This window comes from Canis lupus, chromosome 27 (assembly GCF_011100685.1).
Source record: "Canis lupus familiaris isolate Mischka breed German Shepherd chromosome 27, alternate assembly UU_Cfam_GSD_1.0, whole genome shotgun sequence".
NCBI classification, from domain to species: Eukaryota; Metazoa; Chordata; class Mammalia; order Carnivora; family Canidae; genus Canis; species Canis lupus.
The window spans coordinates 6,259,406-6,275,091 of record NC_049248.1 but is presented as its reverse complement, the minus strand read 5'-3'; the positions used below and the strand labels follow the sequence as shown (position 1 = coordinate 6,275,091).

Sequence of the window (15,686 nt, the reverse complement as noted above, 5' to 3'; positions counted from 1 at the left end):
TTTTCAGAGGCCAAACATAGAAAGGGAAGTGACCTAGATGCACAGGGGCTGGGAGGTTCAAGGGAGGACTTGCCCAGGTGAATAATGGTTTCCCTCTCTCCCCCTCTGCTCCTCCACTGAGGAGCTGGTGGATGGGTTATCCATGCATCCTATTTTTCTCACTCTTTCTTTTTTGCCCTCAATACACCTCACTATGGTATTCACTCATATAACATGAAAACTTTCTGACTTTGAAATTATGAACCAGGAGCTTCATGTGTTGTTAGGGCCAGAGGTATTTAAATTGTTTTTCACTTTTTCAATACTACCTATAACTCTCATTTCCTTGCTTTCTGCCTTGGCATCCAGATCAAGGAAGGCATTAGCTGAGAATTTTTAAAATATTTTATTTATTTATTCATGAGACACACACACACACACACAGAGAGAGAGAGAGAGAGAGAGAGAGAGGCAGAGTAGGGTCCCTGCGGGGAACCTCCCAGGACCCGGGGATCACTATCTGAGCCAAAGGCAGATGCTCAACCACTGAGCCACCCAGGCACCCCTTAGCTGAGAATTTTACATTCAATGGCTTTCCTAGCTAAATTGTTGTCCACATCGCATAAAGATATATTATGAATTGAGGCTATGTATCAAGGTATACACAAAAAGCACTTTATTTTAAAAGTGCTAAGCAAAGGTAAGACAGTTTTATTACTATGGAAGGAGCATCCTTCCTAAGTCTGGAAAAACATGTGGTCACTATACAATTCATGCAGGCCAGACAGCACCCATTTTTCTCAATGTCCCTATAAAAATAAATCCTCTTTATTCTGATTTGACAAAAAGATGGTTTAGTCATAAAACAGGATTAGGGCTCAGCCACAGTTTCAGTGTGGCTGCACCTGGAGGTAGGAGCTGAGATGGGATGGCTTCGAGATGCTTGCTACTCAAAGAGCAGTTCATGGACCAGTAGTATCAAGATCATCCTAGAGCTTATGAGAAATGTTATTTGCCAAGCCTCTTCTCAGACCTGCTGAATCTAGAATATCTGGAGATGGATCCCAGGAATCTGTGTTTTAACAAGCTCTCCAGGTGATTCTGATGCTACTAAAGTTTGAGAACCCATGTCCTAGAGGGCCTGTCCCACTCAGGAGTCTGGTCCTTTTATTAGATGCTGTGTTGCATAAGGAATCCAGGGGCTGGGAAATTTTCCTGCAAGAGAGCTTGGGATCTGGATTGAGGTAGATCCCAGTGGAGTGCCAGCAACATCTCTTACTTATTATGACACTCAACCTCTTTAGGCCTCAGCTTCTTTCTTTTTAATATGATATTATTTATTTATGAGACACACACACACACACACAGAGAGAGAGAGAGAGAGGCAGAGACACAGGCAGAGGGAGAAGCAGGCTCCATGCACCCGGAGCCCAACGTGGGACTCGATCCCGGGTCTCCAGGATCAGGCCCTGGGCTGGAGGCAGCACTAAACCACTGAGCCACGCAGGCTGCCCTAGCTTCTGCCTCAGCTTCTTCTGTCAAATAAAGACACTAATACTGCTTACCTTTCGTACTTGTTTTAGGCATTAAAATGTATAGAAAATCATAAGCACTCAATTGATATTAATATTGTTAATGCTAGCTAGTCCATGTAATCTGACAGGTGCCAAATGAATGCATGGGCCCTAAATCATCTCCATTAGTTGCTTGTAGTGACTAGTGGTGTCATTATATTAATGGTTTTCCTCTCTGTTAACCCAGTCATGGAGCTATGGGTTCCCAGTTTGGTGGAAAGTAAAACTGCCCAGCACTGCAGTTGCCCTAAGTGGTGGGTTTGGGGGTAAACTGGTCATCGTCTGGCCCCTGGTCTTGCTGTTAATATTAGTTTCCTATTGCTGCTCTAACATACTACCCCAAAGTGATGGCTTAAAACAGTATAAATTTATTATCTTATAATTCAGGAGGTTAGAAGTACAAAAATGCATCTTTCTGGGTTAAAATTAAGGTGTCAGCAGGTCTGGTTCCTTCTGGAGTCTCCAGGAAGAATTCGCTAGAAGCCACCTGTATCCCTTGGCTTATAGCCCCTTCCTTCATCCTCAAAGCTAGTGGAATAGCATCCCTCCAACACTGCTTCTTTTTTCATGTCTCCTTTGCTTTTCTTCCATCTTCTAAGGACCTTCAATTATGCTGGCTTCCTATTTTGTGATCCTTACTTTAATCACATTGCTAAATCCTCTTTGCTATATGAGGGATGAGGACCTGGACATCTTTGCAGGACCATTACACAGCCTGCCACAGTGTTCCTGCCCCTCCCAGAGAGACTCTGAGGATGGAGCTTTGAGTGCTGAGTGGAACCGACACTGTTAGCTAGTCAAATTCTTCCATTGTACTGATAACAAACACCTGAAAGTTTGCTCCAGAGAAGAAGCAGAGGCTGAGCAACCCAAGGCTGTCTAACCCAGGTCTGGGGAGTCAAGTTCAGTGGTTTCTCCAGCAGACAATCTCTCTGCAGCAGGGAAACACCCATGAGTGGCCAGTCATGTCAAGCCATAATTCTTCAGACCCAGACTTGCTGGAAGATAAAACGTGACTCAAAAGGCTCCATCATTCCATGAGTATCTCAGTCTCCCTGTTTGTGGAAGAAGCATTGATCATGTTTTTTGCTCGAAGAGCTGTGTCTCTACTCCTAAAAGTCCCTGTGCATGGATAAAATATTTGTGAACTCGAAGCCTGACCTCTCATTAATCACTGCCACTGCTCATGAAGTGAGAGGCAATGTGATTTCTCACACACAGCCATCACTTCTTTCTCTGGTAAAGACAGTAATCTGGGGAAGGGCAATTATCTCCGCAGAATTACCAACCTTGCAGTGTGACATTATCGACTGTTTGAAATTACACAGTATTCATTTGCTGCTATTTTAATGTCTGTTGCTTTCTATTTCCCCTTCCCCAGCCGACGCCAAACCCCCACCTCCCAGCCTCTTCCTTTCTTTTCATTAATCTTGGGGAAATATCTTCCTTATTTTTAGTAGGCTGATGCCATCAGTAGGAATATGATGGGGAGGATCATGATTAGAACTTTCACACTTTCAGCTGGGACTTAGCCACCACCCATTGGATTTTTTTACTAAGCTTCAGAGCCTTTGTCTCTGCCAACAAAGAAATGGCTTGCAGACGCCCCCATGGCTGACTCTCTGAACTGCCTGGTTTCTCTCCACTCTCCAGAGTTAGTGTAGTACACTGGGTGGTATGAAAGCCAATTACCACGTTGTAAGGGTGGCTTTCCTGGAGCTCAGGAACAAGTGGAAGTAGCAGTGAATGAGTGTGTGAGAGAGTGTGTGTGTGTGTGTGTGTGTGCGCGTGTGTGTTGGCTGAGGAGGAAGAAGAAGGTGACTGCTAACACTGTCTATAGGCAATGTAATAGGTGTGACATTGGAAGGTAGCCAACCAAGACTTTGGGGCCTCACTCTGTACCTCTATTAGCAGGTGGCTTGAGCACGTAATTTAACTTCTCTAAATATTTGTTAACATTTTTGATCTGTAAAATGGGAAATAAACATTGACTCCATAGGTTATAATTGGGTTCATGTAAAATAGCAAACTGCACAGAAGCTGGTATTTATTATATAATCATAATAATTTACATTTCTTGAGTTCTTACTATATGCTTAATCTTTAACTACACAAGTGATCGTCTTACATACATATGGCATTTTATCCTCAATCACAACCTTATGAGATAGATGCTATTATGAATCCTAGTTTACAAATATGGAAACTGAGAGTTAAATGCAGGTAAGCAAGTTATCTAAGATTTATTGAGATGTAAATGCAGAGCCCTGGTAACTGCTAGTTGTTATGCCATTATTAGGGCATCTCGTCTGAACAAGGGTATAACAGAAGGAGCTTTTTGTGGGCTCTCTCTTCCTAACTTGCTATACCTTTGTCCACCCTGCCTTTGGCCATGTCAAGTCTCTGTTATGTCCTTTTGGGGAAAAGCCAGTGACAGGTGTGAATGACTGATAGCTCTGAAGAGTTTCCAGGTCATTGCTTGCTAGAGCATAAGAAATTCTAAAAGGTGGGATGCTTGGCAGCTTGTCAAAACCACGTGACTCTAAGAGGCAGAGGTTTTCCACCTGGTGGTGTGTGACTTCCCAGGTTAGGGCAGCCACAGTGCTTACTCGAAGGAGACAGCGCCCCCTGTCGACTCTCCCTTCCATCTGCACCTCTCTGGCCTGTGCAGCTTGGCTGATAAGGGAGGCAGTGAGAGTGTGAAGAGAGCTGTGGATAGGAAGGAAGGTTAAGACCACCAAGTCTAGATATTGGGTTTTCAATCTCAGAAGGAGGAGCCTTCTTAGAAGCCATCAGCACTGAGCAAACTCTGGACATAAGGCAGGACCTGTTTTTTGAAACAGAGATAATAATTGCTGGGAGCTTCAGCTGGACCATGCCAGCTTTCACCTTATGATGGATGTTTTTTAAAACTTGAGCTTATCCAGAACCTTTCTTTTGGGGAACTCTAAGCCCTTGACCCCATCGTTCTCTCAGCACCTACAGGAAATAGTTAAAGGAAAGGTTAGGATGAGAAATCCAAATCTCAGAAGGAAGAGTGGGTTGCACTGCATAATAATAGATGTGAAACCTGGCTCTACAAAACTTACTGGCTGTGTGACCTTGAGCTAGTCACTTAACTTCTCTTTGCTTTAGTTTCTTCATCTGTAAAATAAGAGTAATAATAATAATAATGGTGCTTAACCATGGGGTTGCCGTAAAGATTAAGTGAGTTAATATTTATGAACTGCTCAGATCAGTGTCTGGCACCCAGCAGGCATTATATAAGTGTTTATTAATAAATGAAATTTTAAAGATGCCCAACATTCCCAGTGAGGTGCAGTCAATGCCAGGAAGAGAGCCCAGCACATTCCTCTTTAGAAAGACTATAATTAGAGCCAACCAAAGGATGCAAGAATTTCCTGCGAATTAGGGAACTGTGGTGGCCAGCAGTGGGGCTGTGTGGAAAAGTCACAGGCTTTGGAATTAGACAAATCTGGATTTTAATCCATTCCATCACTTACTCTCTGATACATTGAACAAGTCGCTGGACCTCTCTGAGCCTCACTTTTCTCTGTAAAATGGGGACAATGATGCCCAGCTTGCAGAGTTGTGATCTGGTTGGATGATACATAGAAAGTAAGTGGAATCCAGCATGCCCTCAACTGGGGGGAATCACTATTGTCATCATGACCATCATCATAATCATCATCACCTTCATCATCATCAATCTGTTATGTAGGAAGAAAACAAGGTAGACTTTAAGTCAATGATTCTCAACATAGATAGTCTAGTCAATGTCAACATTGATGACATGGGAGGTTGATATGAAGGCTGAAAAGTATATTCAATAAAATGTAACTTAGTATTTGGAAAGTGAAAAATAACACTATTGTTTTCATGATGCAGACCAAATAGAGTGAGATTTGACACACTTCTCTGGAGGAACTAGATTTGCTTTTTAATATTGAGGGTCCATTCTGACAGATGCAGAAATGTAATCTAGTTCTTTCCAGGTAAACTGGTCAAATCCAGCAATGATGACACACTCCCCTAGAAGTCTTAACATGTCATTTTAGATTGACAGCTCAATCATTTTCAGGATGTTGCTTCCATCTGCCTCCCTTCTTTCTGGGTTGATGTTAGGCTTGTGGTGAGGGGCAGGGTGGGGATGGGTGTAATGTTTACACAAATGTAGCATCATTGGTGAGAAGTGGACACCGTCTTCTGGACCTACATATGTCCAGCTCACTATTTTGCTCTACAATGATCATTTTGCTTCTAGTTTTTGGGCATGCCTCCTCTACCATGGCAATCCATTGAGACACAGCTGTATCTTCATCCAATCCCTGGGAAGTTTACCCAAATCACCTCTGATGTGTTTTCCCCCTTTTAGCTCTGAAACTCTTTCTAGACTCACCAGGGATCTCACTCCTGACTTCTTAAATTTTTCTTTCCAGTTGTGGGAATGGGGCATGAGAGCACTGAGTTGCCCTCCTTGTAGAATTACCAGATTTAGCAAATAAAAATATACGACACTCAGTTACATTTGAATTTCAGATAAATAGCGAATACCTTTTTAGAATAAGTATGCCCCAAATATTGCATATTTATGTTGAAAATTATTCATTATTTTTCTGAAATTCAAATGTAACTGGACATTCTGCATTTTATTTGGCAACCCTACCTCTTGGGTCAGTGCAAAGTCACGAGAAACTCAAGAAACTTTTCCAGCCCTCCCCAGCATAGGCAGACCATACTACCTTAAGGCTGCTGCAGTTGCAAGCACAGGAGACTTCTATATGTGCAAATAAAGGAAGTGGAACCAAAGGGGAACAAGCAAAGCTTGTGATAGCAGGGAGTCAATCTCCATTGCATTTGGCAGAATCTCAAAGCAGACAGAGTTAGGAAACCTAGATAGTGGGAAGGAAAGGATTCAGATGTGCCCTGATTGGAGGCTGCTGGTATGGGGAAACTGTTGGTGTGCTAACTTGAAGCAAGGCATCCTATGCAATTGGTCAGGAGTGCGTGCATATTTAGCTTTTTTTGGGTTGGTCCTAAGTTGGGAGCAGGGACAAAAATTAGGGAATCTGTCAGTTTTAAGTCCTAGTGTTTGAGGTGGTTGTTATAGAGGTTATTGTGTGGCTTTCTGGACCACTTGCTAGAGATGGTTGCTCTTATTTCCTACCAGTGACTTGTAGTTAGCAGGCTGATTTCCTGATCTGATCTCACTGAGAGAGGCTGATCTCACAGCTTCTCTGATTTCCTGGGCTGGGTACTATCAGTAATGGTTTGGTTTCCTGGGTTGGTTCTGCAGACTGGATCTGAGCTCTACTTTTATAGATGGTCTCACCATTGTCCATTTGTATATCTACTGTCTCATCTGGAAGATTTATCACATCCCTAGACTTCAACAAGGTTATCCCTTGCTCAAATCTTCAAACTAAATGAAGCTGGTACATGACACAGAGTCTCCACACTCACGTCTAACTGAATTACATAACTTCCAACCTCCACGACCCCTTGGTTTTATTAGATGGTGGGGGTGCAGGTGGGGATGGAAGAAGAGGAAAAGGAAAGGAGGAAGAAAGAAGAAGAAAAAAACCCAACCCTGCTCAATCTCATATATATTTTCCAATCTTTCCCTACATGTGAACTTAGACTTTTCCTCAAAAGCCAAGAATTTAGGTTTGTTGTTCTCAGATGATTTGGCTGATAATCTTAATGCAGGGAAGGTCCCCTTATCTAGCTGCCTTAATGAAGAAAGGTAAGCAGAAGCTGGATCTTCAGACAGCCCCAGGTTGTCCAGGGTTGGGGTGAAGTTCACAATCCTGGCGCTGGAGGGCGCTCTTGATCCTTGCAGGAGCACCTGCAATCGCTGCCGGCTCAGCCTCCTTTGCTCTCCGTTCTTAACAGGTTGCAGACACAGCTGAAAGGCAGCTTCTCTCCATTTTTAATTCAGGGCTCTCTGTGACTTTGTGGAGCTGTATACCCTGCGGGGAAATGATATCAGCCAGAGTTGTATCAAAGAAACTGACCACTAGGAGGTATGTATGGTAAGGGATTAGTCACAGGGACTTGACCCAATGTGGGAGTTGGCGAAACAGTCTCTGTAAGGCTGTTGTCTTCAGATCTGGTGCTGGAGCTTCTAAAACCATACCTGTGTTACCCTTTTTGGCTCCTAGAGAATCTGAAGACTGCTGATACCTTTTTTCCTTCTTCCTTTTAAAAATCAGCTTTTTAAAACAATTTTTCCCTCCGTGTCTTTCCCTTCTCCCCCTCTTTTCATCCCGATCCTATTTGTATTTTGCAACCACTGAGCTACATGGTGAATTTAAGCACCAAAGAAGTACACTATGTTTGAAATAGGGGACAGGAAAGAAGGCACAAGGGGCACCTGGGTGGCTCAGTAGGTTAAGCATCTGCCTTCCACTCAGGTCATGATCTCAGGGTCCTGGGATCAAGCCCCACATCAGGCTCTCTGCTCAGCAGCTGAGTCTGCTTCTCCCTCTGCCCCTCCCTCTGTGATTGCTCTGGCTCTCACTATCTCTCAAATAAATGAATACAATCTTAAAAAAAAAAAAAGAACAAAAGGAGGCACAGGATGGCGGTAGTGGCAGATAGAAAGCCTAATGTAATTTTTCCAGTAGGATGAGCTATGAGCTAGGACTTAGGATCTGGGATATCTAAACTGCCCTATTTACAAGAATACATTCCTTTCATGCTGACCCAGGCCTAGAAGACAAGGAGCCCAGACAAGCAGTCAAGAAGCAAAGGCCCCAGTTATGGCTCTGTCATTATATTGATTCTCCTCATCATTTTCTTCACTTTTCAAGTACGTCTTTAAATACTAAGGTCATTGGAAACTCAACAAAACTATAGTTCAATAATCACTACCATTCACAACTAATCAATCCACTTTTGTTCCACGTGTAAAGATTGTTATGAAGCCTCCCCCTTAGATTCTCACTTCAAAAAGCCTTTGCTAACAAGTGTAAATTAGTCCATGGTCTGGGCAAAAGTTAACTCTTGGACATGGATAATTATTTAAATGTATCATATTTGGTTAATTTTTAAGAAAGGATTTCAGATCTCCATTTGGATGCCTCACTTCTAATGTTCTGGAAGCTCTCTTCAAACCAATGAATGGAGTCACACAGGAAGGTTGGATTTAGGATGGGTGTCAGCCCCATTTTCACATTTGAAACTAAGTATAAGTTTTTGTTGAAACTCCTCTTTCACTACCACGCTGGGACAAACTTGCCTTTCTACCTAACTTGTCCTGAACCAGTGGAAGTGGCTAACGGTTTAGCTTTTTAAGTATTCACATCATCCTTTCAGTGCAAATCCTATTTGGTATGTGTCAGATCCCTAACACAGAGCTCAGCACCTGGAACACAGTATACCCTCCATATTTGTATATTGCATGACCTAGAAGTCAGTAGTGGAGTCAACTGTGCCACCCATGTCAGTAATGAAGATCTGATGAGCAGATCAAATAAATACTCTCATAATTCTCAGAAAAAAAGAACAACCTAGGAATCCTGAATATGTCACATTGTAATAGTAAAATTTTTATGATTAAAAAAACTGGCATTGCAGAAAACAGGAAAATACAAAGAAATTCAAAACATCCATAATCTCACAAGATGGTGTTGTTAACATTTTTATGTTCATATTTTACATGTAATTGTCTGTGAAATTGGGATGCTCTTACATTTTTATTTAATATTGTATTTTTTTAATAAAATAATTTTTTATTGGTGTTCAATTTACCAACATACAGAATAACACGCAGTGCTCATCCCGTCAAGTGCCCCCCTCAGTGCCCGTCACCCATTCACCCCCCCCACCGCCCTCCTCCCCTTCCACCACCCCTAGTTCGTTTCCCAGAGTTAGGAGTCTTTATGTTCTGTCTCCCTTTCTGATATTTCCCACACATTTCTTCTCCCTTCCCTTATGTATTGATAAATTATTACATTTTTTAAAAGAATGGGGTTTTGTGGGATCATATATTATTACCCCAGCTCTATCAGAGTATTTTTTTTAGAGCTAAGAACACCCTCTACCTGAATTCTACACATGAAAAAGACATTAAAAGATGATGTGAACTGCCCACATCCCCCTGGCAGCAAGAAGACAAAGGCAGACTCTCAACTCAGCTGTTGCTTCTGAGAATCCAGGGCTCCCCAGTGCGTGCTGTCCAGCGTGTGTCTCCACCTTTATAATGGCTCTATGTGGACTGTTGGAAATGGGTCTTCCCTTATTTTATTCATGATCCCCTGTCCTCCCTCTCCTGTTAATATGCACGTCACTCAAATCAAGATATTCTACTTCTTTGGTGGTTTACTCCCTCTTCTTCCCACCAGTATCAGCCGGACCAGCTTGATGACTACCTAAAGCTTGCAAATCCATAAGATCTTAGATCCTGATTGGGACAGCTTCAATTCCAAAAACCCTAATTAAGTCTACCTTTGTAGCAGGTATTTTGCCCTAAGACCATCCAGGAACAAAAGACAAAATACTGTCCTCTTTTGGAAAGGTTCCTCCATTAACACAGAGAACCCCATGAAAGAGTGAAAGGGAGGGTGACGGAAGAGGAACATGGCTTTTCTCCTAATTTCTGGCTCCAGCTACCTGTCCAGGCCCAGCAGCACCTGGGATGCATGCTCAGCTGAGTACACAATGGAGTGATGTGTCAGCTGGCAGGAATGGGAATGATCATTGAATTCTGAGCTAGAAGATGATCACAAAGCTGCTCCATCTTGAATGGGTTTTATTCCTTCTATTAGATGTATTCTGATTTATGAAGTGATAGCCAGGAACCCAGACCATCAGCTTTTGCACCCTTATGTCACATGCAGCACAAACCCTTTACTTCTGTCTCTGGGACAGTCCCACTGGCTACTCTGGGCCTCTCTGTCTTGGCACGTGGCCACTTTCTGGGCTACAGCACAACCCTGCTATATATTTAAAATTTTAACCAGCACCCTTGCTTATCATTATCTTTAAAAATTCTTGGAAGTGGACTGAAATGTTAATTATAAATTTGGCTATAATTTGACAAATATAAATAACTTTGTGTTTTGTAATGTTCACAGAACCTTTCTACACTGGTAAACAATGCCTACATAGCACTCCTGAATCAGGTAGAGTCACTACAACATAGTGCAGGTTAAAGAAAGGATTTTTTCAGTTCACCAAGGATATTTCCCTAAACCCTCTCTACCACACTGCCTTACACCAGGCTCTCCCCAGCCAAAATCTTACTTCATTCAGACATGACCTGGGACCTATCACTTCCTCTTGTGCTGCTTAATCAGGCAGAGGCAGCTACAAAGATCTGATGAACATTAGCTCTGAACTCTGGAATGATGAGTTTTTTTCCCTTCTCCTGGCTGCTAAGCAAATGAACAGACTTTACTCTTATGTGTTTAAGGAGGAAAAAAAAAAAAGTTTGCCTTAAAATAGGCACCCACCTCCAAAGGCACTCAACCTGCGTATGGAAAAGTGTGTGGGATGTGTTCACATCCTGCATAACTTAGAGGAAATTTTCTCTGAATATACTGTCCACAGGATGCAGCCCTGCTTGGCCTTGAGTTAATTAACTAGAGTACCTGATGAATAAATAGTCCCCAAATAGCATTGCATAAACTTCAACAGTTCTTGAATGTTCTTTACTGGTGAGGCAACACAAAAGAAGGATTTACTTAGTGGAGGAAAAGCGCTAAGGAGAGGGATTATAAAGGAAAAATAAGCATCCTGGAAACAGACACAGCTCCCAGGCCAACTGCTTCCCCAAGACTCTCCACTCCTAGTTTTAAGTGGCTCAGCAAATGTTTGCTTCTGCCATACTATGTGATTTCAGCCATGTAGTCCCTTTTGCTGGTTCTTAGTTTCCCTCTCTATGAAGTAGATAGCAGTATTCGTTTTTCCCATTTCTCATTTTCTCACATCCTCTTGGGAGGCTCTCAGTGAAACATGAAACATTCAGAAATTGTCAGCGAACTTCCACATCTCCCACTGGGGATAGAAGAAGTATTGATCCCAGTAGGCTTTTATTACCGTGTGGCACTTACAGAGACTTACAGAAAAGACAAGCAAATAACACAAAGAGAATACCAAATGGATCATGCGTGTACATTTGAAAACAAATATTTAGACATATACACGTAGCCCTCTCCATCAGCCCATTCACACACACAGAATAACTACAAAAAGGTAGTAAAGAATAGGCAAGAAGAGATACAGGAGCAGATGTTCGTTCACACAGCCACGCTGGAAAGCAAACCGACCTACGCTCACCCTTAGATATTCTTATCATCCTTTCCTACTGGAAGTTTAGATATCAAGCCAGTCTTGACTTCTGGCGTGTGGCCAGCCCTGATCTTCACTAGCAGTCATGACTGCCTGTGGTGGAAAACAAGGGTCCAAATGCACATTTATGGAGGTGCTGTACCAGGTACAGGGAACATTGAGCGTAAGACAGTCCCTCCTGGGAGGGCTCACATCCAGTAAAGGAAGGAGAGGTGCAAACCGTTACAAATCCATAGGAGAGTTCTGTGACAGAAGTGAGTACAGGAAACGTGGTCCAATTCTGTCCTCCTGAACTCTAAAAAAGAAAGACAACTCTCCTCCATTCTTCACAGAACAAAATGCAGGCCCAGAGGTATCTGGGTGGGCTGTGACCCATGCTGCCTTCTGCCCACCATGTTGAGCCCATCACGGAGCGCTCAGTGAAGAGATTGTAGAAGGAGTGGGCAGCGGTGGCCACACACTGACCCTGGGTGAAAGGAAGAATGAGAGAAAATAACCAGGAGAGCAGTGAGAAGCAGGGCTAAGGAACTAGAAGGATGTTGCCTTTGCCCCCTCCTGTCTTTACCTCCCTGTCTGCCAGCAGGGGGCAGGCCTCCTGCCACTTGGGAAGAGAAAAGCCAGGAAGCCTGATGAAGCACCATTCCCATTTTCTTCTAACTAGGATCTAAAGAGTCTTCCTGACCCTTCTCCTGGCCCTGGTGTCCCATTTGCCCCGATCCAGCCATGGACCTGAACTCGTCCATCCTAGGTCCGTGAGGGCATCTGGCAATGGTGATCCCCAAAACACAAGGCACTCAGTCACCTGGAGGATCAGTCAGGGATCCCAAGATCTCAGGATATTAGTGATTTGAGGCCAAATAGCCCAGCCCCTTCACTTCACAGATGAGACTGAAGCCTTAAGTGTGGAGTTCATTTGCTGCCGGTCCCACATCACGTCGGTGAGTTAAGGTTGGTTCTAGGATTGACAAGATAGTCAGTGAGAAAGTTGCAAGTTGAGAAACTAAAGAAGACCCAGTGATGATTTGGGCTTTTGTTCATGGTCAGATATCTCATCATAGGTGCAGCTGAGAATAGAACCTAGGGCTCAGCCATGGCCCCTGGAGCTAATGGGTCTTTTTTACCTGCTGAAGAATGGTTACATGTCACTTCCAGCACAGGCAGAGCTGCACACAGGGCCCCGGACTAGCCAGTCCATGGTACAGATATGTGAAGACATGGACCAAAATTTCAGCATCTTGATGAAGAAAGCAACAGAGTAGGATGGGGAGATAAAGGGAAATAGTGGAGCCAGGCCTAGTGGTTTGGGTTTTTCTTTCATGTTCTAATTTTTGAAGCTGCAGAGAGCTCCTCCACACATCCTACAGAAAAAATCCTTGGTAAGGTCCTACCGTGAGGTCTGGCACGAGACACCTGAGGTCATGATGGTGGGTTGGGGTTGATGGGGTGCCAGATGAGAGCGCTCATAATTCCCGTCTGTACCATCTGGGCACACGGCCCTGAGAATCTCCCACTGTCCCCTCCCCCATACCAGAGAGGGTGGCTAGGAAGCTCTGACAACAACGGAGATAAAATGGAAGCAAAGGCCTGTCTCATGGCCACAAAGAAGGGGAACCTTAGAACCAAACCATTGTTTACAGGATGCACACCTCCCGAGCTGGAGACTCAGCCCAGCAGAGTGGGGCCTTCCTCACAAGGGCCTGGGGCAGGGCTGCCTGCATCTGTGTCACTTACCTTGACTCTGCGGCACATATCTGACTCCACCCCATGGATTGAAGAACATGGCAGACTTGCAGGAAGGTGATCTGCTCTGGCTTCCTTCCTAATATACAGAAGACCTGGAGAGGAAGAAAAGATTATGTCAATTCTGGGGACCTTATTTCTTCACTCTTCTCCTGAGGCCTCAACTGTCATGAACAACAGGGTGATTCTGCCTGCCTTACTGGAAGGGAGACTAGAACTCAGGGAAAATAACACTAGTCAAACACCTGGATACCATCTACTGTGTTCAAGGTACTTTGCATGTTTAAATATTCTATAAACACTCATAATAGTATACACTTTAAACTTACCTACGTTTTACAGATGGGAAAACTAAGGCATAGACAGATTGAGTAGCTTGCCCAAGGTTATTTGAACACAGTCTGGCTTCAGAAACTGGGCTCCTTCCAATATCTTATCCCACTTCCCAGAGCACTGGGAAGAGAACTCAGGTATTGAACACCCAGGCTGGGACACAGACAACCATAAGACAAATTCCCAAATGTTCTCTGCTCAGTGTTCATTTGTCAAGTTTTTTTTAAAGATTTTTATTTATTAATGAGACACACAGAGAGAGAGAGAGAAAGAGAGAGAGGCAGAGACACAGGCAGAGGGAGAAGCAGGCTCCACGCAGGGAGCCCGACGACATGGGCCCAGGTCTTCAGGATCACACCCAGGGCTGAAGGTGGCACTAAACCGCTGAGCCACCTGGGCTTCCCCATTTGTCAAGTTTTTAATAAGAAAGAGCCCCCTCCCTTTCATCACTCCCCTAAAATTATGAACCTTGCTGCAATCCCACTCAATCCTACAAGCTTTCTGGATTCACAAGCAAGGTTTCTTCTTGTCATTAACACTTAAGAATGGCTTTTGCTGCTTGATGATCCTTGCCACTTAATATTAGGGTTTTAAATTTATCTTTTCATTTTCATTTAGCTTAGAACCTGGTTGCTCACAGGGGCAAATGCACACATTTATGCAGGTGCATGAATGAAGAGGGGGAGTGCATGGGACTGTGGTGATGTGAGATGTTACACCCCTGAGTGTCCACTTCCACTAGTGGAACCGAGGTTTTACTCTGAGATCAGCCTCAGATGTGGCCACCTGGGACAACCCTGAGAACATCCAACAACAGTGCTGGAGGGAAGGCTTCAAACAAGGCACCTCCAAAACCACTCCAGACCTAGCTAGCAGAAATAACTCCCTACAAGTGTGTAAGAGCCAAAGCAACCTGGCACTCAGAATTTTGGGCAATTCAATGGCCTTTGAGAAGCACCACCAGCTCACGTTTGCCATCTTCTGGGCAGCAAGGGGAAGCTCATCCGGCCTGCTGGTCCTGCTGTTGGTGCAGCAGGCCAGACAGGGCTGGCTTCAGCCACAGTCCCCACTGTTCCTCTGCACCTCCTGCTCCCACGGTGCCCACCCGCCTGCCCAAAGATGCCTGTTAGCACAGGAAAAGGAGAAGCTACCAGAAGTATTAACAGAAAGACTCTCCAAAGGTACTCTAGCCTGTAGCCATTCAATCTTAATGAGCACACAGATTTTCTGGTCAGCTTGTTTGTTGAAATGCAGATTCTGAATCAGTGCACCTGGGGTGGGACATGAAATTCTGCATTTTCAACAAGTTTCCAGGTGATACAGATGCTGCTGGTCTGGGGACCACACTTTGAGCGACAGGACTTCAACCCATCATTCAACATCCCTCAATTCAGCATCCAGATCACTACCTGGTGACTTGTCAAGTCTCAGATAGATTTTTTTTTTTTCTGTAAGGAAACTACTTGCTCTTCTTCCAGTTGAACAGAGAACAGAACAGCTAAAAAAATATGAAAAAATATGAAATATCTACCACTTAGCTCAGTGTGTGCCAGGCCCAGAGCTAAACACTTTCATACATTATCTATTTCAATCATCTTCCAGTTGTTTCCTTTTATAAAATAACTATTATTACCCCCATTTTATAGATCAAAAAATTGAGGCCCATAAAAGGTAACTAAGCAGCCCACGGCTACATAGTAAGTAACTGGCAGAGCTGAGATTCAAACTGAGGTCTTCTGGGCCTCTATGGAACCAACCAGTTCA

General features: G+C 43.8%; 1 long non-coding RNA gene across 8 annotated transcripts in view; it reads right to left on the bottom strand.

Moving 5' to 3' along the window:
* Positions 1–1,455: 1,455 nt before the first annotated feature.
* The window catches only part of LOC111092805, a 118,905-nt gene continuing 104,674 nt past the window's right edge, over positions 1,456–15,686 (bottom strand). For 5 of the 8 annotated variants that reach the window (XR_005379767.1, XR_005379766.1, XR_005379765.1 and 2 more), the window contains 3 exons: positions 13,581–13,684; positions 12,652–12,804; positions 9,413–12,315 (listed from right to left, as the gene is read on the bottom strand). This is a non-coding gene — a long non-coding RNA (uncharacterized LOC111092805). The other 3 variants (XR_005379770.1, XR_005379771.1, XR_005379769.1) reach the window with 3 other exon arrangements.